Source organism: Balaenoptera borealis (assembly GCF_965194805.1).
Source record: "Balaenoptera borealis genome assembly, chromosome: 11".
Classification (NCBI taxonomy): domain Eukaryota; kingdom Metazoa; phylum Chordata; class Mammalia; order Artiodactyla; family Balaenopteridae; genus Balaenoptera; species Balaenoptera borealis.
This window is the reverse complement of record NC_138868.1, coordinates 103,841,649-103,863,073: the sequence shown is the minus strand read 5'-3', so window position 1 is coordinate 103,863,073 and position 21,425 is coordinate 103,841,649. Positions and strand designations below refer to the sequence as shown.

Here is a 21,425-nt window from a genome sequence, read left to right as displayed (position 1 = left end):
GACCTGACAACAGGAGGAGCTAAGCAGTGGCCAGGCTGGGCGCTGCAGCGGGAAATGGAAACGCAGACATTTGCTTGAACAAGACCTTCCCGCTTCCCGGGCGCACACACCTGCACTGCTGCGAGGCGAAGGTGGCAGAAACACAGCATCCAGGATCCCGAGGGGTGTATGGATTCCTGGCCGCGGGGCAGAGGAAGTGGGGGAGCCCGGAGACGGGATGAGCTGAGAGGAGCTCCGAGAGCAGGCAGGGCGGTTCATGAACTTCCATGAACAAAATCTCTCTGGGTTGAAACAAAACCCCCTTCGCCACCCTGGGCCCAGGTTCCTCCCAAGAGGAGATGACGGATATGAGACACACTCAAAGCGGCGGGAGGCTCGGGCCGCCCTGGCCACTGCCCGGAGAGGATGCTGTGAGCCCCAAGGTACCCCCGCAACAGCCTGCTCCTACTCCACTGGCCTTGCCTGTGACGTCCGTGAGTGCCTCCCGGTTCTCTGCCCGCCCCCCCAGGCAGCAAACCTGGGGGACAAGCCCGCTTCCTCCCTCCCCGAGCCCCACCTCACTCCCTCCCCCATCACGTCCCCACTTCCCACCCTTTCCAATCCAGTCCAGGCGGAAGGTGGTCTTCCGCCTTTCCACTCCCTGGGACACACCTAGAGAGGGCCCTCATCCCCGGCGACGCCGGCCAAGCCCCTCCAGCTTGTTAGCCGCCCCCGGACTGAGCTCCCCAGTCAGCCGGCTTCACCCTGCATCGACCCAGGGCCTCGTGCGCGCCAGGCAGTGCCCGGGATGGGTGCACGGCTGCGTCACCTCCTGCTCCAGAATTTTCAGGGACTCCCTCCTTACAGGCACCTACGGGTGTTCAGTCTGACCTGGCACTGCCCTAACTGCCTTCAGGCCACAGCTTCTACCCTTCACCCATAGGCTCTCTTCCCTCTATCCACACGCAACCCCAGACCTGCCCTATAACCTCCCATCGCTCTCACTGCCACAATTCGACATTTCTACCAGGCAAGACCCTCACCATTCTTCAGTGTTCAACCTGAACGTTCTGGCTTTTGCCTCTACAGCCAGATGTAATTTTACCTCCTCTGTGTTTCCAGGTAGCACGCTGTCTGTCATCCTCTGCAAGCTCTCACCACGTTGTTTCATGCTGTGGTTGGTTATCTTACTTATCTCTCGTCTCTTTCCTAATGGGCAGAGTCCCTGTCTTCTGTCTGCATAATTTTTTAGTTTACAAAGTACTTTCATACGTAATATCTTCTTTAACTCTTAAAACAATCCTTAGAGGGCGATATTTCAATATAATAACTTAATTTTTATTACCTTTACAAAATAATATACGCTTATTGCACAAAATAAAGAAGAGGGAGAAAATTTTTTTTTTTTTTTTTTTGGCCACGTGGTGTGGCTTGCGGGATCTTAGTTCCCTGATGAGGGATTGAACCCAGGCCCTGGCAGCGAAAGCGCCGAGTCCTATCCACTGGACCGCCACGGAATTCCCAGAAATTTTCAAGTAGTTGTGATCCTACCATACAAAGATAACCACAGATAATATGCAGAGTAAAACTCTTCTTTCTTCACAACAGTATCATTCTGTTTGCTCCGGAAGCAGCCTTTTATATTTAGCAACATACCATAAATGCCTTTGCATATAAGGGAAATATACACTATAATCTTAGTGACTATGTGGCATTCCATTTATGGATGTACTATGGTTACAACTGTCTATTATTTGTTGTTTAGATGATTTCCAGTTTTTGCTGTTATAAACAAATAATGCCCATTCTTGTAGCTGAGCTTTGCTCCAGACTTGATCATTGTTTTAGGATAAGTTTCTAGATATGGCGTTGTCAGATCCAAAGGTCTATTCATTTTAAAGAATTTTAACAAAGTACTTGCAGAAGGTCACACCGATTTACATCGCATCTGCAGTTTATGAGAGGTGCCTTTTTCCCTGCCAGGTAGTTGATCCCATTTTATCGAGGTGGAAAACAAGGCTTAGGAAAGTCAAGCACCGGGCCTGCCTAAGAAAACAGCCAGCGAGCAGCATGTCTTCTGACTCCAGACATTTCGCTCTTCCAACCTCCCCACTTCTCCTTGCTCTTATATTTCTTACAATCCAAAGGGTGAGGCTGCAGTATAAGTGCTAAGTAAATGCTGGGCTTCCCGAAGGACGAGGCAGAGGTGATGCGCCCTCAGTTGTGGGGTGGGCCACTTCTGGGGGCTCTGCCGAGCCTCGTGTCCCGGGTGTCTGAGACTTGTTTTGGCAGATGACAGCTCTGTTCTCGGGTAGCTTTTTACTGTTCCCTCCTCCCTTCTTCTGGGCAGATGCAAATTGCTTCAATTTCGACTCCATGTATTAAGAACCTACCATGTGCTGGGCCCTGGGCATGCGAAGATGAAACACACACACACACACACACACACAAGCTCTCCCTGCCTCTGAGGTGCTCACGGTCTAATGATAGGGACATAACTGTACCCTGTCACGTGTGACAACGCTGCTTCTGGCTGTTGGCCCTACTACCCCTCTTCTGCCAAAGCCCACGGTGCCAGGGGTGGGGGACAGGGCCCAGGTCAGGGCTGTGGAAGCAGGCAGCCCTGCCTGCCTGCTGTGTCCTGCAGCGTCTCCTCCTAACTGTGTCCTTTCTGGAGCTGAGGGGGCCCGAACTCCCTCCCCATGTCCTGATGCAGTGCCTGCTGTTCTGTCTGTCTTTCTGCTCCAGCTGTACCTCTGCCCCCTGTCCTCACCCCTAGATGGCACTGAGGAGTGCAGCCCCTCAGAGGGGAATCACACCCGTTTAGGGGAGAGAAGCCGACCTCCCCCCAACTCAGAGACCAATAAATACGCAATCAAGAGAGGAAGGATGGTCCCGGCAATGCCAGTGTGCCCTGCGCAGGGTACCGCTTCAGGGCTGCAATCTACATACATTTCCCCTTCCCCAGAACTGACAACCGCCTGGTTCCCACCAGCCTGGAGAAAGCTCCAAGGCAGAAATATAGCCTGTAATCTCTGTCCGTCATGGCCAGCTATTCCTCTGAGCATAACGAAGGCAACTCACAGGACAGAAGGCCCTGGGGAGAATGAAAGACAGTCTGGGCCGGGGGACAAGGAGACTGCCCACGGTCACGGCCACCCTCCCCCACGCTCGCCCACCTTGCCCCGAGGAGGGTCCTGAGTGCGCCTTTTTAGACCTTGCCAGAGAAAACCCAGCCCCCTCTGTTTTGTGGCCGTACAGAGGCTGGCAGGCAGCCTGCGACACCGCTGCCCTAATCTTGAGCCTGGACTGGGGCCCAATTAACAAGCAGCTGGACAGGCAGGGAGGTAGACAGAGAGACAGGGAGAGAGACGGATGGGAAGACATGGGCCCTGTGTGACCGATGGCCCAGATGCTTCAGGGACAAAGGAGGAAGCAGGACCTTCATCTTGAAGATAAAGTCCCTCTGTCCCCACAAGATCCCCAAGAAATGGAGTGTTCTCACCTCTCCTCTTTAGCTCTGATCAGGCCCTTCCCTGCCTCCTCAAGGTCATTTTACTGGGGCACCCTCTGACCTCTGACGGGTGGGCAGGCTTCCCTAGAGAACACCTCTGCCTGTTTAGCCAACCTGACTTACACTTTGCAGATGACTAGGACAGCACTGAGGAAAGAGCCTCTGGAATCTCTGGCCAGAGGCCCAAACCAAAGGCCTGCCCCCTGTCCACTTTGGGGGAGCTGCCCCACCCTGGTACCCATCCCAGGAGCAAAAAACACCAAAGTCTGTGTCCTCATTGGCCATAGAGCCTTGAAAGAGTCCATGCTCATTCTGGAGACCCTCCCAGGGCCTATTCTTGCATAAGTGCAGCAACGGATGTGTGGTTTGCCTCCCAGGACCCTCAGGCATTTCCCCAAGGATATAGGCTCTTCCCACCTCCCTGCTGGGGTGGCTGGTTCCAGTTCTGCCACAGGTTTGCTCCGTGATGTTGCACAAAACCCTTCACCTCTGAATTCTGGTGCATTGCCATCATCATCAATCTTCGTCATTGCTGTCTGTAAAGCAAGAGGCCGGACCTGACAATGTGACGCTGTTCTCTGACTGCTCTTGATCAGCTAATTGAACTCAATTGTCCCAGCAAAAGCCTCAGATTTCACCAGAGCAATAATACCCATCTCAAAGAGACCAGATTCCAATCCTCTAGGAAGAGAGGGCCTCCTTGGAGGCTGAAATAGTTTACAGGCTTGTTTATACTGTTTCTCCCCTGCTCAAAAGTCTGTAATGACTTGCCAAGGCCTACAGAGACAAAATCCAAATTTCTTAGCCTCCTTTTTTGTCCTTCGTAATCAGCCTCAACCTACCTCTCTTACTTCATCCCCTGGTCTTTCAAACCTGAGCCTTTTCTCCAGCCGTGCTAGGCTGCCCTGTTTCACAACCCAACCATGTCTGGGTCCTCTGCCCCCCTTGCTCAGGCCATCATGCCCCCCTGGTGGGCCTTGTGCCCCCACTTCCTCTCTGCTACCCAGGTCCTAGCCAACCCTCAAGTCCTACCTTTCTCTGAACTTCTGCAGTGGAATGAAGTCAAACTCTTGCTACCCCATCCTATGACTGGCCCTGAATCTTACTCAGTTTTGTGAACTTCTGCTTTCCGTGTTAGTCTAAATCTCCTCAATGGCATCATAAGGGTTTGAGGACAAGACTGGTGTCTTCAATTTCTCTTATGCCTCCATATATACTGAGGTTAGTAGTGTGCCCATGTAGATCATCAACAGGTTCAGTCTTGTCACGTGAAGGGCAACCACTACTAGAAAACACTAAACCGGATCAATGCTTGACCAGTTCAGCTAGACTTTGCCTATTTAGTCATTATTACTCATTGTCAAAGGCATTACCATTCTCTATACTTCAGTGTGTCTCTGAATTGAAAGATTTGACCAAACCATGGGTTATTTCATATGCCTCTTACACTAATATTAATAAGTGAATGTGGAAGACATAGTACAGTGGGAAAAACTTGGAAGTCAGACAACCCTGGATTCAAATCTTAGATCCCCCTCTTCCTAGCTGTGTGACCACCCAACTCACAGGGTGTTTATAGGGATTTAGTGGTATTACATGAGACAAATGATGTGCTCAGTGGATAATAAAGGACTCAGCACTGACACAGACAAAGCCTGTAATAAATGGTGACTATCATTGTTAAGACCATGACAGTAAGAATAGTTTGTTTAGATCTTGTTTGGCAAAATCATACTCATCCTTCAAGATTCAGCTCTGTAAAGTTTTCTCTCAATACTGCCCTACCCCACACAAGGCAAGTCATTCCCTCCTTTCTGCTCCCCTGATAACTGGGAACGTATCTCTTATAATAGGGGTCCCCAACCCCCGGGGCCTCGGACCGATACCGGTCCGCAGCCTGTTAGGAACCGGGCCACACAGCAGGAGGCGAGCGGCAGGCAAGCAAGCAAAGCTTCATCTGCCACTCCCCATCGCTCCCCATTGCTCCCATTACCGCCTGGACCATCCCCCCCGCACCCCAGTCCATGGGAAAATTGTCTTCCACGAAACCAGTCCCTGGTGACAAAAAGGGTGGGGACCACTGTCTTATAAGATAACGTCCAAAGTTCTTAGCCGTGAACTTCAGGCTGTATCTCACCAAGTTATTATTATGTATCCCTACAGGTGTCCCTCGCATTCAGCTCTGAGCTTCCTGAGCAAGGAGATCCTCACCTTTATGCCTCCAGCTCTGGCCTAGCATCAGGCTCCATGTGTGTTTATTAAATGAGAGAAATGAACAGATGAGCAGGAAGGCCAAGAACACTCAAGAGACCTGGGCAGAATCTGACAGGACACAAATTAAAGCCTGGTGATGAGGAATCCATCATGGAAAGCAAGTGTCCCTTTAAATTCAACTAAGACCAGCCCCAAATCTAAAGTTGCTTAACTTTTCCAGCTGGATTAACTTTCCTGCGGAAGCCATCAGCGCCATCAGAAGCCCTTTGACTATCTCTGCAAAGCCCTGCCTGTCCATCCCTCCTTTCCCCTCGGCTGGGCTCAGCCCTCCTCCTGCGGCTCCCCGCCATTCCTTTCCCCAGCGGTCAGACCCTGCCGCTTCGAAGCCCCTGCTCCCTCACCCGACCGGGCTGCTGAAAGACCCTGGGTTCTAGGACAGCCTTCCCAATCCAGAAGCAGGAGAAGGTCAGTGCATCATGATACAAGCTAATCATTCTTTTTTCGCCCCCAGGCAGAGTGAGCTACATTTTCCTCCTTTCCGGCTCCTCTGCCACACCTCAGCTCAGCCAACAGCCTCCTAATCAGTCTCCCTGAGGCCCACTCCATCCTCCACTCTGCTGCCCCAGGATGTTTCTAGCAGCTTAGAGCATCCTATGCACAATTCTCTTAGCAGTTATCCTGCGAAACTGTGATTATCTCTTTGCCTTCCCCACTAGATCAGATCATCCTAAACTGACTGTGTTTAGAGCTTAATGTGCATTTTGTACATATTAGGTGTTCAATAAATATTGGTTGAAGAAAGGAGTAAATAAATGTATCCATTCAGCAGAGGAGATGTGGAATGTATGGCACACACATTCTAATGTCTCTTACAAACAATTATATCGCCTGGTTTTTTACTTATCCTTGCTACAGCCTTATAAAGGAGGTATTATTAGTCCTACTCCTTCTTCTTCCTCTTTTTTTTTTTTTTAATACTTTTTAGCCACACCGTGCAGCATTCGGGATCTTAGTTCCCGGACCAGGGATTGAACCCGAGCCCGCTGCCATGGAAGCGCGGAGTCCCAACCACTGGACCTCCAGGGAAGTCCCTAGTCCTACTTTTAAAAGGGGAACTGAGGTTAGAAAAGAGACTTGCCCAAAGTCACAAAGCTGGTTAAGGCGTGAAGTGAAAGGGCAGAGTTCAAGGGTGGCCTCCTCCGCTCCCCTGCCCACCTGCCCACCTGCTTCCCAGCCGGGGAGGGGATACAAAGAGGCTGAGCTTCGTCTGCTCTGCCTCACCTGGGAAATAAACAAGAAGAATTCTTCTTCTCATCATTTGGTAAGTCGGTGACATTTCGTTTGACAAAGAATCTAGGAAAAGTCTCTCCTGGGACCAGTTTTGGGACTAGGCTGTGATAATATTGCTTTATTGAAAAAGGATGCTAGGAACTGAGCTCCGGATGGCCTTTTACATGGAGTAATTTATGCAGGAAATGAGAAACAATTTTTTTTAAAGAAACATACATTGATCTGCACATGGTCACAAGGACAGAAGCGATGACAACACACACGCACACACACAAAACCCCAGAGACACCGTTACAGACAAGCAAAGGCATAAATTCCAGTTCTCGGTCACGGCCATGGCCACACACCTCGTAAAACACCAAAAGATTGCTAGTGTTGTCAGTTCGGAGCCCTGTGTGCACGCCCACTTGTAAAACAGCCTGATGGCTGCGACTTCCCCTTGTGTCTTTCGGGGAAATTGCGATGTTCCCCCCCACGTGTAAATTTCAGTCATTAAGGAATGCACAGGAAGCATGACATTGAAGAAATTAATCTCTCCGTGCCTCCCTGCCCTTCTCAGGGCCCTGTTCCCTCCCCCAATGATCACACTGCGTCTGGAGAGGCTGCCAACCGGATGACCTGCGCCCCAGGCACAAGTCCCCACTCCGGATTCACACCGCCTGCCTCACTGAGGTTTCAGTCATAACCAGCAGCTGGAAGACAGCAAAGGAACCAGAACAAGGCCAGGAAATGAAACGTCTGTAAAATTCTCATTCAGATGTCTCTCAGAAATGAATCTCAGATATGGCAAGGATGGGAAAGGGATTTTATTTAAAATATCTTCCTCCCGAGGCTGCTTGTGAAGGGCTGGGATTTGAAAGGATATCTGAAAGTCAGGAATTCCCCTCCAGCCATGGTGATTTTGACCCAAGGCTGAGAGCTGAGAGCAGCGCCCAGGATCCCTGTTCTTGTGGGATCAGCAACTGAGAAACTCAGAGAGGCCAGGAACCGCACTGGGAGCCAGGACACCTGGCTTCTGTCCATAACCCTCCTGTATGAGCTCAGGGTGTGACCCTGGGCACATCACCGCCTGGGCCTCAGTTTCTCCATCTGTAAAGTAAGACGGTTAGGACTGAATGGTCACTTCTGCTGTGGTCTCATTAGGAGACCCCTTACTCTGCCTTGGCCAGGTGCTAATGAGACTTTGCACACCTATACGTACGCACAATGGTTATGCATCCCAAAGCATGTCCAGCCGCAGCCGTTAACATTTGCTTGAGCTTGACAGTAACTTTGTAAAGTTGGTAGTACTGGAATCAACATACACATTTTACAGATGGAATAATCAAAACTGAGACTTAAAGTGTCTTGGCCAAGGTCACAAAAAGAATCAGTATTCATTCAGATTACATGACATTCAAATCTTCCCTTGGACATTACTCCCTATTAAAAGGGAAAAAATGTACAACATACCTTGGAAACGCTTAAGTTTGCTCTGGAAAATATTTGTTTCTATTCCCTAGGTTAAACTTGTTAAGTATAATAATAACTGTGATTTCAAAGCTTCTGCTGCCTTTTTGCACGGCTTAGGGTGGAGGCCAAGGGCAGATGTTCTTTCATTTAGGAAAAAGATTTAACATCTTCTGGCTATTAAGGAGGAGGCCAGGGCTACTCTAGGAGGGGAAAGATGAAAGAAAAGGGAACTCAGTTGTTATCCACTCATTCAACAAATGTTTATTGAGTGTCTGCTCTGTGCCAGGAACTGTTCACAATTGTTAACAAAAAAGATAAAAATCTCAGCATTCAGTGGGTTTACATTCTGGTCTGGGTGGAGATGGGAGCAGTGGACACACAATAACAAGATAGTAAGGAAAATATACAGGGTCAGATAATAAGGGCAAAGGAGAAAAGGTAAATGAAAGGGAGCGGAGTATGAGGAATTGAAAGTTCCCCCACTAACTTCCTGGCGAATCTAGGCCAGAGCCTTACGAAGATGGAGAAGCATAAAACTCAGAGCAGAAGGGAGAAGAAAGAAGGTGTTGGTTGGGAGAACAGGTAAAAGGGTGGCAGGCCAGTCTGTGTAGGAGAAAACAGACAGTGAGAAATTCCTTCTGCGGGGATAGGAGAGGGATCTGAAGACCTTATCTCGTTATCTCCTGTGTCAAGTTTAATGTGTTCTGTTCCCTGTCCTAGAGCCATACCCCCCTCTGGCATCTCCTGGGGCTGGGACCAGTGGCACCTGCCTTGGCTGCAAAGTTTAAGGGGGCACCCCAAACGTCAGTAATGGGGATGAAAACAGGACCCGTAACTGTGCCCAGACTAGACAGACCAGAATTCAATGAGAAAGGAAGAATCAGTAATACTGATCCTCCCAGCGTTTAAAATGTTGATGTTTTGTTTAACATGCATTTTTGTCATTAATTTTCATGTCTAAAAAATATTGCATTAAAATATTATTTCTCTTGATTGCTGAGTTTTGGGGTGCCCCTTAAATGTTACGCCTGGGGTGAGCGAGGCTGGCAGGCCTAGCCACCACAGTACTAAAAAGGTACCCACGCAGCAGCTTTGTTACGGGAAAGAAAGAGAAAGGGCCCCACCCACAGTGGGGAGAGCTGGGCAGGGAGGGCCAAGGAGGCCGCACGCCCAGGATGGAGGGAGGAAGGGGAGCAGCTGCTCCCTGGCAGGACCCTGAAGCAGGACAAGAGCAGGAGAACCTAAACACCCTTCCTCTCTGGGACTCCTGGGAAGCTGGACCTTCTGCAACATGGGAGGAGACCTCCAGTTGTTCTTTAGGGATAGTCACAGGAAAGGTGGGCTTGGGGGACACATGGGTGGTGGCAGACGGCTAACTGCTCCCTCTTCCAGCTCTGCAGCCAAGGGCCCGCCGTGATAATTAAACCTAGAAGCCACCGGAGTCCATCCATCGGGAGTTCTGGGGGCGGAGCTGCTGGACAGCCCCTGGGCCCTGCCGGGATGAGACCCTGACCAGTAGCCCTGCGCAGTCGGAAGGGGAGGGGAGGGCGGTCTCTAATTGCCTTTGCTCCCTGGGAAAGGAGAGGGTAGCGCCTTGTCACACTGTCTGCCCAAGAGAGTATGAGCCCCCTGAGGATAGGGAGTGGGAGGGGCACATGTCCAGAACAAGAGGGAAGGTTCTACAGGAGGCGGCCAGTGTCCGGGCACATCAGCACTCCAGCTCCACAGACCTGCCTCAAAGGGAGGCGCCGGGCCCCAGCCAGTCTGCTTTCTTCACTGCTCCCTGCTTCTCTCCAGTGCCCTCCAAACCCTAGGACCTTAGATGAGTCATGCCTGTGTTCAAAAACACTGCTATCATTAACATAAGTAAGTCAGGGATTTGAGACCTCTCACGATATGGCCCCTACCGAACATTCCAGGCCTATGTCCCATAACTCTGCTTCACGACCTGTAGGTCAGGGGCTGGCAAATGATACCCAAGTCAAATCCCAAGGCTGCCTGTTTTTGTAAATAAAGTTTTATTGGTGCACGGCCCCACCCTTCCTTCACTATGGCCTATGTTGTGACTGCTTTCCACAACAGTGGCAGAGCTGAGTAGCTGCAACACAACATAAAACCTGAAATATGTACTGTCTAGAACATTCCATAACAAGTTTGCTGAGCTGGTCTAGGTTGCAGGTAAGCTGTGCTCATCCCGTCCTGCACAGACGCTCCTCCCACCCTCCGCTAGGCCTGCCCCTCGTTCTGCTCTCCAGGACCGACATGCTCCATTTCCCTGCTCTAGTAGCTGAGATACGGCTCATTCTTCAAGGGCTCAGGTGAAACGTTATTCACCCTGGGATGTCTTCTGAATTCCTGCAGAGAATGGCGCGCACTTCTGTACAGCCATGGCCCATTGTTAGGGTGACCACATAAGGTACCACCCAAACCCGAACAGTTTTGAGAGGGGAGGAGATTAATAATTACACAGACACTACAGGCTTCAGCTGAGACCATCCCAGGCAAACCGGGTCGTCCGGTGGCTCTACCCTTGGTGCTTAGTTCCTTCTGCCTCCTATGGGGCGACTGTTCACGTACCTGGCTCCCGCGATAGGCAAGATGCTCCAGGGCAAGGGCAGTGTGGGGTTTGACCCTCAGAGTATCCTTATCTATAGGCTAAGATCAATTAATGTTCATTGAAATAAAAGAAGGAAGGGCTCTGTCCTAAACACAAGCAGTTTCTGTAGGAGCAGCAGCTGGAATAACCGAGACAGAGGAGCCATTAGCCAAATGGGGAGGAGATGCTTGCAGCTCACGGAGGTTGCTTCCCCTCCTGACACCTCTCAGGGGGGCTTGCAATGGCCAGAGTGGTCACAGCTGCCCGAGTCTCTGCAAGTCAGGAAAGGAGAGGCCCCACTTCAAGGGTGATAGTTTATTTTGGCAGGTTCTGAGCTGAGGCTGAATACTGGATGATCAGAAATTAGATATACATCTCCCTTCATAAAGCTCCAGCACATTCTACAGACTTCAGCTCACCAAAGTGGGAGATAGGAAACAAAGAGCAAGGGAATAAGATGACCCATTTAACATATAGATGCTCGCCATCTGTTCTCTACTAAACAACCGGGAGACCTCTTTGAAGTGAAAATTCCATTCTACCCCCTCCCCCTCTCCTCCCTGGTTTCAAACAGTTGTTGGCTTCCCATTCCTCTGGAGATCAAGACCAAAATCATTACCTTGGCCTAGAAGGTCAGGGTGGTCTGGCCCTGCCCAGCTCCCCTGCTTCATCTAGTTGGCTCTTGGCCTTCCAGCCACCCAGGCATTGGTTCCTCAAAGAGGACATGCTTCTTCCCACCACAGGGCCTTTGCACAGCCATCCCATCCTCCTGGAAGATGCTCTTTCCTCATCCACCTTTGACTAGTAAGTCTGCTTCACTTTCACATCTCAGCCAGAGCCGCTTCCTCAGGCGAGCTACACTGACCACTCAGACCAGGGAGGCCTCCTTTGTATATTGCATTTCAGGATTCAATTTGAGCACTTAACTCGGTTTATAATTATGTATTCATTTGTGATGATTTGGGTAATGCCTGTTCTCTCCACTAAGCTATAAGCTCCATGTGGGCAGGGACCCAGGTTTGCTCGCCTCACCTTGAATCCCTAGCACACAGCAGCACTTGCAGGTATTGGTTGAATGACCATCCTCACCAGCCCGAGTCAAAGATCAGGAAGGTGACCTCTGGCCATTGCTCAATGTCGTAAATTAAAGTGGTTGGAAATAAGAGCTGGGGGTTAAATTCCTCTCTCTTCTCATTCTCCACTTTTCAGCTCTTCCTCCTTCTCCTCACAAAGCTGTCTTTAGGGCCCTATTATACAGAGGGTCACAAAATAGAGTTTACCCAGGGCTAGACACCGGCTGTGAGCTCATAGGTCAAGACAGGTAGGAGACGTGGACAGACCCTAACAGGGCAGATTGGCAGCCAGTGAGAGGGCTGAGCCAGTACCAAGCAGAAGGAAGGAACGAGGGTCTCCTAGCAGGTCTCATTTCCTCCACAGCATCTTAGGCTCAGAGAACCCAGAGGAGTCTCTTCCACTGCTCAGGTCTCCTCCTTCCTCCCTCCCTCCCTTCACCAGGATCCTTTGTGTGTGTGGGCACGTCAATCTCCCTGAGGGTAGGGACTGTGCCTCGAATGGCTCTGGATCCACCAGAGCTCCTGGTTCAAGGTCCAGCACATGACGCGTATTTGTGGATTTCTGTTCTGACGTGGAAGGTGTGCAATGCGGGCCGCCTGCCTGGGTGGAGGGCCAGAGAACAGCTTTAAGGCCTGGTGTGGGGTAGCGCCAGGGAGGCCACGGGGCACTGTGGGCGCAGGTGTGCAGAGAGGGCCAGACAAACGCTCAGCTCTTCACAGCCCAGCCCAGCACTGGACTAAGAGGCGGCCGCTGGCTCCCCGGGCTGGCTCATCTAAAGAGCAGAGCAGCTCACTGTGCCCCCTCAGGTCGGAGAAAGACGCGTCCACACCACCGTTCACTCACCCACCCACCACAGCAGCCTTGCGGCAGCCTGGCCACTGCACCCTGGGGTGGGGCCCAGCCCCACCAAGGAGAAAACAAAGCAGCTGCCTCTGAGCTAGCACCAAGCCGGCTCCTGTGAAGAGAGACATCTCTGCGCTGGGGCAATGAATAATAGAAAGTGCAAGCGGCCCAGGGTAGCGCCGGAGCCGCTGGGCCTCAGGCAGGATGGGGCGAGCGGGCCCCCAGGTCGGGAGCACAGGGATTAATAAGGCATCAATTTTAATGTAGGGAGAGGGGTTTTCTTTCTGCTTCACAGACAGCAAAGTGAATGTTTGAGCATCCTTGCAGGGGGCTAATGAGGAATCTGATTAGTTACTCGGATTTCTCCACACTGCCTCAATCCATCCTCCTAGGGAGGGCAGGAGGGAGGCGGTGGGACGGGAGGGCTGCAGAGAGCCGCGCGGATGGGAAGACAGGACCTCCGGTCTCTGAGCAGGTTGTGGCCCAAGGAACACTGCAGCCCACTCACACCCTCTCCCCTCCACCTCCACACACTGTGGTAGAACAGAGGGCTGGACAGGACTTCGAGATGACCCGTCCAGCCCCTTGGTCAGAGGGCCGACCAGAGGGGCGTGACTCTGTGACCACACGGAGGATCTGTGAGAGCGCGTGCCCAGGCCAGAGCCCCGCGGCCTGGGGCTTTCTCACTGCACCAGAATCCCCTCCCCGCCTCCCCCCTGCCCAGCCGAAGTGAATATTCGGCTTTTCCCTCCAGGGAGCTGCTCATTGGGGATAAGCCACCGTCCATCCGTCTGTTCCATCCGAGGCCCTCAGCTGGGGCTGTCCGCTGGGCTGGGGCACCAAGGGGCATCCCCATCAGGAAACCTCTGCCTTCTGGTCCAGGCTGGTTCCCAGCGCAGGGACGGAAGGTGAGGCTTTCTGTGATGGAGCCTCCCGGCATCACTGCCTCGTCTGTCCCAGCTGCCCGGCCTCCTGCAACAACCTGCCCCCTCTCCCTGCTGACTGCAGGTCACTAATGGACCTGGTCACTTGGCCCCAGACATGCAGGGCACAAAAGAGGGGCAAAAGCCTGTGGAGACGCAGCATGTGCTCCGGAAGAGACATCGCCGGGCCATCTGGACGCCAGCTCTGTGCCTTTCCCGCTATTACAACGCAGATGGACTTCTGAGCCAGGATCCCCACTCCCCTCCCACCCCCAGGTCCCAGCCCATCTGCTGCAGCCCAGGACGCAGAGCTAGACCCACCCCCAGATCCACAAGGAAGTGATGTCACAGTGGGCACCACCCCTCTGCTTTCCCGAGATCATCCGAAGTCCTCCAAACGCCTCTCTCTGGAGGTTCCCAAGGAGCTGCCTCTCGCATCAACCCCAAATTCTCAAAGTGCATGTTGAGGCCCTTCAGCTCTCCCCGACACGACTGTTTATTCTCCCCAAGGACAGGGACTGTCGTCTTGGCCCCAGACACCTGTGGCTCTGAGCCCTGGGCTCTGTCTCCCAGTTCATTCTGAATACTAACAGCGGCATGTGGGATCTTAGCTCCCCAACAACGGATCGAACCCGTGCCCGCTGCAGTGGGATCGCGGCGTCCTAACCACTGCACCGCCGATGTTTACTGAAGGTTCCTGTGTGCCAGCCGTGGCGCCCAGCTTTACGCACGTGATCTAGCTGACCCTTGCCGACCATGTGAGGTGACGCCCCTGTGGGCTGACCAACAGAACTCTCTGAGGTGTCCTCTGTTTGCAGCATCCAGGACCGTAGACACCACATGGCTAGTCAGCACTTGGATTGTGGCTGGTGCGACTGAGTAACTGAATTTGTAATTTAATTTAATTTTAATTTAAATAGATGCGTGTGTCTGGTGGCTACCAAACAAGACAGCACAGACTCCAGGGTCAAGCGGCGCACTCCATACCACGCGGCTGGTAGGGGCATGGCCAGGACTCAGCGGGTGGGGGTGTTTGCTTTTCCCATGCTGCCTTTGAGGCGTTATCAAGTGCGTGAAGAAACTCAGGCAGAGAAGGTAAAGAGATGGTGTGTAACCGTGGACAGCTCGTGCTGCATCCCAGCACCAGGTACTCACCAGGTGAGTAAGACCCAGTCTCTGCCCTCAAGGGGCTATAGTGCAGCTGAAAGACGAATACATTCTACTTGGGACAGCGGGACTGAGATGCAGAACTGAAGGAGGTAGGATGTTGTCCAGATACCCCATGGCACCCCCTCCCCAAGCTCGGCCACGCCCAACTGTGAGCCCCACTGTCTCCACTCTGCCCAACTCTCCCCCCACGTTTGCTCCTCGTTCTGGGTGAATGGCTTCATTGTCGCTGCAGGACAACCTGCAAGAAGGAAACCTGGAGACGCCCTCAGCTTCTCTTTTTCCTTCCTCCCCCCTTCTCTCACCTCCTTTCCATCACACGCTGCTATTTCGTCCTAAATGTACTTTAAACACCTTCCCCTTCCCATCCCCACTGGCTAAGCTCCCCGCTGCCCTCACGCTGCTGCTTCTTCCCTCTCTCACATCACCCCGTGCTCCAGCCGCACGGCGTCAACAGGCATTTCCAGGAGCTCAAGACGCTTTCCCAGGCCCCAGTGCTTTTTTTTTTTTTTTCAAATGTCCATCAACAAAGGAATGGATGCGATGAAGAGTGGCCCCCGCTTGCCGCAACTAGAGAAAGCCCTCGCACAGAAAACGAAGACCCAGCACAGCCATAAATAAATAAATTAATTAATTAATTAAACAACAACAACAACAACAAAAAAACCCCAAAGGAATGGATAAAGAAGATGTGGTACATATATACAATGGAATATTACTCAGTCATAAAAAGGAACAAAATTGGGTCATTTGTAGAGATGTGGATGGACCTAGAGACTATCACACAGAGCGAAGTAAGTCAGAAAGAGAAAAACAAATATCGTATATTAATGCATATATTTGGAATCTGAAAAAACTGGTATAGATGATCTTATTTACAAAGCAGAAATAGAGACAGATGTAGAGAACAAAGGTATGGCTGCCCCTGTGCTTTTGCATCTGCTGTCCTCTCTTCCTGGGATGCCCTTGCTGGCCTCATCTGCTTGGACAGCTATGCATTCCCAAAGAGCCTTCTCTGGGCTCTCTCCCGTTGCAGGCTTTGTCTGAGCATCATTCCTCTCTGGCGAACAGTGACTTCCACTTCTGCGCTCCTGTGACCCTGAGCTCTCCTCTTTTATGCCGCTTACCACCTTGGGTTACAAGTACCGGCATTTCCCATGGCATTCTCTGAGATCGGAGACCGTGGCTTTGTCATCTCTGTGTTCAGAGGGCCTGCAGTGTGCAGCACGTGACAGGAGGTAGACAGGACGGGTGCGGGTGTGTCTACCCAAAGCATCTTCTGCCCCTGCCTTCCCCACCTCCCACGCTCCATCTTCCTGCATTAGGAGTCTTGCAGGAAGGTGCCGAGAGGAACATTCCCGATTCACCTCACAGCCTGCTCTCCATAGGCACGGCAGGGTGACTTCCCACGGAGCCTGGCGCTCAGCGTGAACTCCCACAGCTTTGAAGAATCTCAAAAACAGCCCGCTTCAGCTCCAACCAAAACGGGCTTGGGTCTGCCACCTCCAAACAGCCTTTCTCACATCTCTCCCTTTGCCTTCGGCCTCCGCACCCTGGCATCCTACCTTCCCAGTTCCCTCCACAAGGCGCTGAACTAACAGGAGCGTCAGGCACTGCTCTCAGGAAACCTCAGTTTCATTCACGACAACTTACCGCCCAGTGCAGTGCACCCATCCAGGGACCAGCGTCATCAGAGTGACATCTTGCCTGTACAGAGCACGTCACCATTTACAAAGCAGCTCCTTCCGCATTTTCTCATTTCATCCTCACAACTCTCCTATGTGAGGAGGAAAGTTAGGCCCTGTCCCCCCATTTTACAGATGAAGAAATAGACGCTCAGAGAAAGGAAGAACTGGATCCTAGATTCAAATGCATATCTTTTGATTCTAAGTTCAGTGTTCAGTATAGTGGGAGGATGGTGATGTCACCAAAAAAGGTCGGGGGGGGTGATTACAGAGGAAGAATAGGTTTAGAGGAGGTGCTGCTGAGTTTATTTGAGGGTGTGTTGTGCTCAACGTTTTGATGGGACACCAGGGTAGAGGAGAAAGCTTGGAACGAATGTCTGGGGCTGTAGTCTACTCCAGGCCACCATATGGTCTAGCCACAGAAAGTCATCTGCTGTTCTCCAGACACCATCTTGCTTCCTTACCTTTGTGCCTTCCTAAGGAATTTATGGCCTCTTCACCTCTGACTTCTTATCCACTCCCCAGCCTTCCATGACCACGTCAATGCTACTTCCTGCAGGAATCTTTCCTGGATCTTCTCAGACAGAAACGGTCCCTCTTCCCTTTGGGCTCTCGCAACACTCTGTATAAACCAGCATTGTCATCTTCGTCTCTTCCTGTCTAGGGCTATGGTAATTTGTGTGTCTGCTTCCTCCATCGTGTCAAAAGCAGGGACAATTCTTGCTCACCTCTGTATCTGGAACTATGCCTTGGGCATAAGAGGTGATCAGAAAATATTGGTTGGGTTGAATTTCATTGCTAATTATGTTTTTAAGAGAGGAGGCTTTGACCTATGTCTTTCTAACGGTGAATGTGGAATGTAATGGACATCACATCTTTTGTCCACATTTCCAAATCTGAGCTCTGTGATGACTTAAAAGCACATGTGCAGAATATGAAAGGAGGGGCTTATAAACAAGAAGCAATACACAAGAGTAGCCTGAACCCGTCAGAAGTGGGCTTGGAAGGCCAAAGACCAGAATGAAGTGGAGTCCGAAAACCGCCTCCCTCTCCCTACCCACCCCGCCACATACTCTCCCTCTCCTCTCTCTTAAAAAGCAATACTTGAAGCAAAACAGAAAGAGACAAAAATAAGGGATGGAGGCAGCTACAGGCCGGGTCAGACGTAGGAGGTTACAGATGACAGAAGGAAAGTAAATGATTTAACTCCCATTTTGCTTTGTTTTCTTCAAGGGCAACGATCATCAAACTAGAAAAATGATTTATAAATGTTTCAAGTTTGAGATAGGTGAGGAGATGGTAAACGAGCCTCTTATAGCTTTAAATAAAATCAAGGCTGCGGACACCAGCAAATCACATCTTAGAGTACAGAAAGAACTTCAAAATAGGATTGGAGAACCACTGTTAGCTGTTTGTGAACTGATGAAAAGAAATAGTTTTTAGAGATGGAAACGTGCAAAAGTTGTATTTTCGTAAAGTGGTAAACATCAGATTCTGGGAGCTACATGATAGTAGGTTTGATATTAATTGCTAACAAAAATTCTAAATTGGATTATTTATGAAAGAAAGAAGTGGTGACCAAAAACCAGAATAGCTTCATTGAAAAACAGTCATATCAAACTAACTCTACTGCCCTTAAAAACACATAGAATTCCTAGGTTGGTAGATAAAGAAAATTCTGAGAAGTATCTTGATTTCAGCAAGATATGCAACAATGTCTTCCATGCTATCCTTCAGCATATTGTCAACTACATTTCAATTAAAAAGAGTAAGCTGGATGGGAAGAGCGGTAGGTGAACTTCTAGCTGCATTGTGATTGTCCCCAATCAGTATTGATTAGCTGATTTCAGTGTGGAGGGAGGTCTTTCAGTTGAAATAAACAGCTTGGGCTGTTGAGCATTGTTACCAACAATTTGCATAACATTATAGAAGGTGTGCTTATCATTCCACTCACTGAAGGGATACTTAATGTGTTTAAAGACAGAATTAAGATTGAGAAAGAGCTCGTGAGGCAAGAAACACAGGCTGAAAGCAAGGCGATGATGTCGACTAGAGAGAAGTATACATTTATACTGTTAGAGTGAAATGCAGACTGTATAAGTGAGAGAGATGGAGCTTAAAGGCATCACATATGAAAAAATAGGGACGTTTTACTGAAAATTCAATAGGTACCAGTGTTATGATGTGGCTGCCCAAAACAATAAAAAGGTAATTGCAGGCTTCCCTGGTGGCGCAGTGGTTAAGAATCTGCCTGCCAATGCAGGGGACACGGGTTCGAGCCCTGGTCCGGGAAGATCCCACATGCCATGGAGCAGCTAAGCCCGTGCGCCACAACTACTGAGCCTGCGCTCTAGAGCCCGTGAGCCACAACTACTGAGCCCACGTGCCACAACTACTGAAGCCCACGTGCCTAGAGCCCGTGCTCCGCAACAAGAGAAGCCAAAGCAATGAGAAGCCTGCGCACCGCAACAAAGAGTAGCCCGCACTCGCCACAACTAGAGAAAGCCTACACAGCAACGAAGACCCAACACAGCCCCCCAAAAATTAAATAAATTAAAAAAAAAAAAGGTAACTGCAATCTGAGTCTGCATTCCTACAAGTCCAGGTGAAGGAGGCAATGGCTCAGACTACTCTGGAGGATTGTGTTTGCTTCCGAAGAGGAGCACTGATCATCTGGAGTGCATCTGGGGAGGAAGGCTAGGATGCTGCAGAAAGGTATATACCTGCAGAACAGAAGACTTAGGGAGGGACGTGCGTATTGTCTTCAGTGTTTAAAGAGCTGCTCTGCAGAGGAGGCATTGGTCTTACACTGCACGCCTGGAGAGCAGAACTGGGACAGCAAGGTGGAAGTGACAGAGACAAATTCCCCTTCATGTGAGGGAGTTCTACCAGTGAGAGCTGCCCCAGCAGGAAGAGGTGCCCTCACCAGGATTTATTAGGAAGAGAACGAAAGTCTGCTACTGGAGATGCCTTCACAGCTCAGCAGGTTAAACCAGTCGACCTCCAAGGCCCCTGCCAGCTCTAGGACATGATGAGACCCCTGAGTGAGGAAGATGCTTCTGATTGGGGCCAAGCCTCTCCAGGGTCCTTCGAATGCATTGTAGAGGTCCCCATTTCCTTTGCCGGTGTAATAAATCTGGTCCCGCATTCTGGGCAACTGCTCTTAGGAGAGATCATAGTGGTCATGACATGTGGCATTTGGAAAGGCGCCCACATGTTCCCTTGTGCTTCTCACAGAGATTCCCCCCTCCTAACACTTCTGGGAGGAAGGTGGCTCCTGATGAATCTTCCCCTGGGGCCTGAGCAGGACTGGGCAGAGGTAGGAACGAAGAACAGGATGTGGCCGCCATCCCTGGAGCTGGGAGGGCCAGTGAAGCTGGCAAGGCCCAGCCAGGCACAAGCCAGAGAGCTGGCCACATGGCCAAGAGTGTCACCACAAGCTGATAACTTGTCAGGAAGGAGTAGCAAGGAGCAGTAAAGGGGCACGGTCTAAGGAAGTTCAACCCAAGAGCCAAATGGTCTCCCGGGATTGTGCACTCAACACCCACTGATACAAATTAAGTATCTGTGAGGGATTCTTATTTCCAGCCATCTCTGTGCCTTTGCCCACACTGTTCCCTCTTCTCAAATGTTCTCCCTGCCCTCCCAGTTTGCCTTTTCTGGTTTTGTTCATCCTCCAAGGCCCATATCCTTTGTCGTGACTTTTAGTCTCCCAGTTGAAGACATTTCCCACTGCAGCACTCCTCAGGAATTGTGGTAAGTCGATTTTGTGCCTGATGTGTCCCCTCCACTAGGAAGCAACTCCTTGAGAGTAGAAAAAGGTTCTTTTGCATATTATTAGCCTGCATGTCAGCAGCAAGATGGTAGCTGGTAGAGCATTGAACTTGTGTCCCGAGTTCTAGTCCTGGCCTGGACCCCAGCTCTCTAGGTATCATGTTCCCGAAGAGTAAAATGAGCACAGAGGCAGATCCCTAAGTTCCATTCAAGCCCACACCCTTATGATTTTGTTCAATAAAGGGTGTTTTAGGTATTTCCCCCTTTATCCCTAATGTCAAATCCTGTTCATTTTTTGGTCTGCTTTCATTTCTGGATCTTTTTCTGTTGCTGTCACTCAACCAACCATCCATCCATCCATCCATCTATCCATCCATCCATCCATCCATCCATGCATCCCCACTTTCAACCAACACGTAATGAACATCTGCTTTGTGCTAGGTCACCAAAAAGACTAAGGTCTGTTTGCTGCTCATACGGAGGGCATGGTTATAGCAGGGGACACAGCCATGTAAACAAATACAGTAAGTCTCCTACACACGAACGAGTTCCGGTCTGAGAGCGCATTCGTAAGTCCAACAAAGTTAGCCTAGGTACCCAACTAACACAATCGGCTATATAGTACTGTACTGTAATAGGTTTATAATACCTTTCGCACAAATAATACATAAAAAACAAACACAAAAAATAAAAAAAAACACTTTTAATCTTACAGTACAGTACCTTGAAAAGTACAGTAGTACAGTACAACACCTGGCACACAGGGTCTGGCATCGAGTGAACAGGCAAGAAGAGTTGCTGACTGGAGGAGGGAGAGGAGGTGGGAGACGGTAGAGCTGAAGGATCGTCAGCAATAGGAGATGGAGGGCAAGCTGCAGTTTCACTCACGCCTGACATTGATGGAACGCATGTTT

General features: G+C 50.5%; 1 protein-coding gene across 4 annotated transcripts in view; it reads right to left on the bottom strand.

Annotated features, from left to right (window-relative positions):
* The window catches only part of PKNOX2 (PBX/knotted 1 homeobox 2), a 258,653-nt gene that overhangs the window by 95,894 nt on the left and 141,334 nt on the right, over nucleotides 1-21,425 (bottom strand). The gene's annotated exons all lie outside the window — the stretch shown is intronic.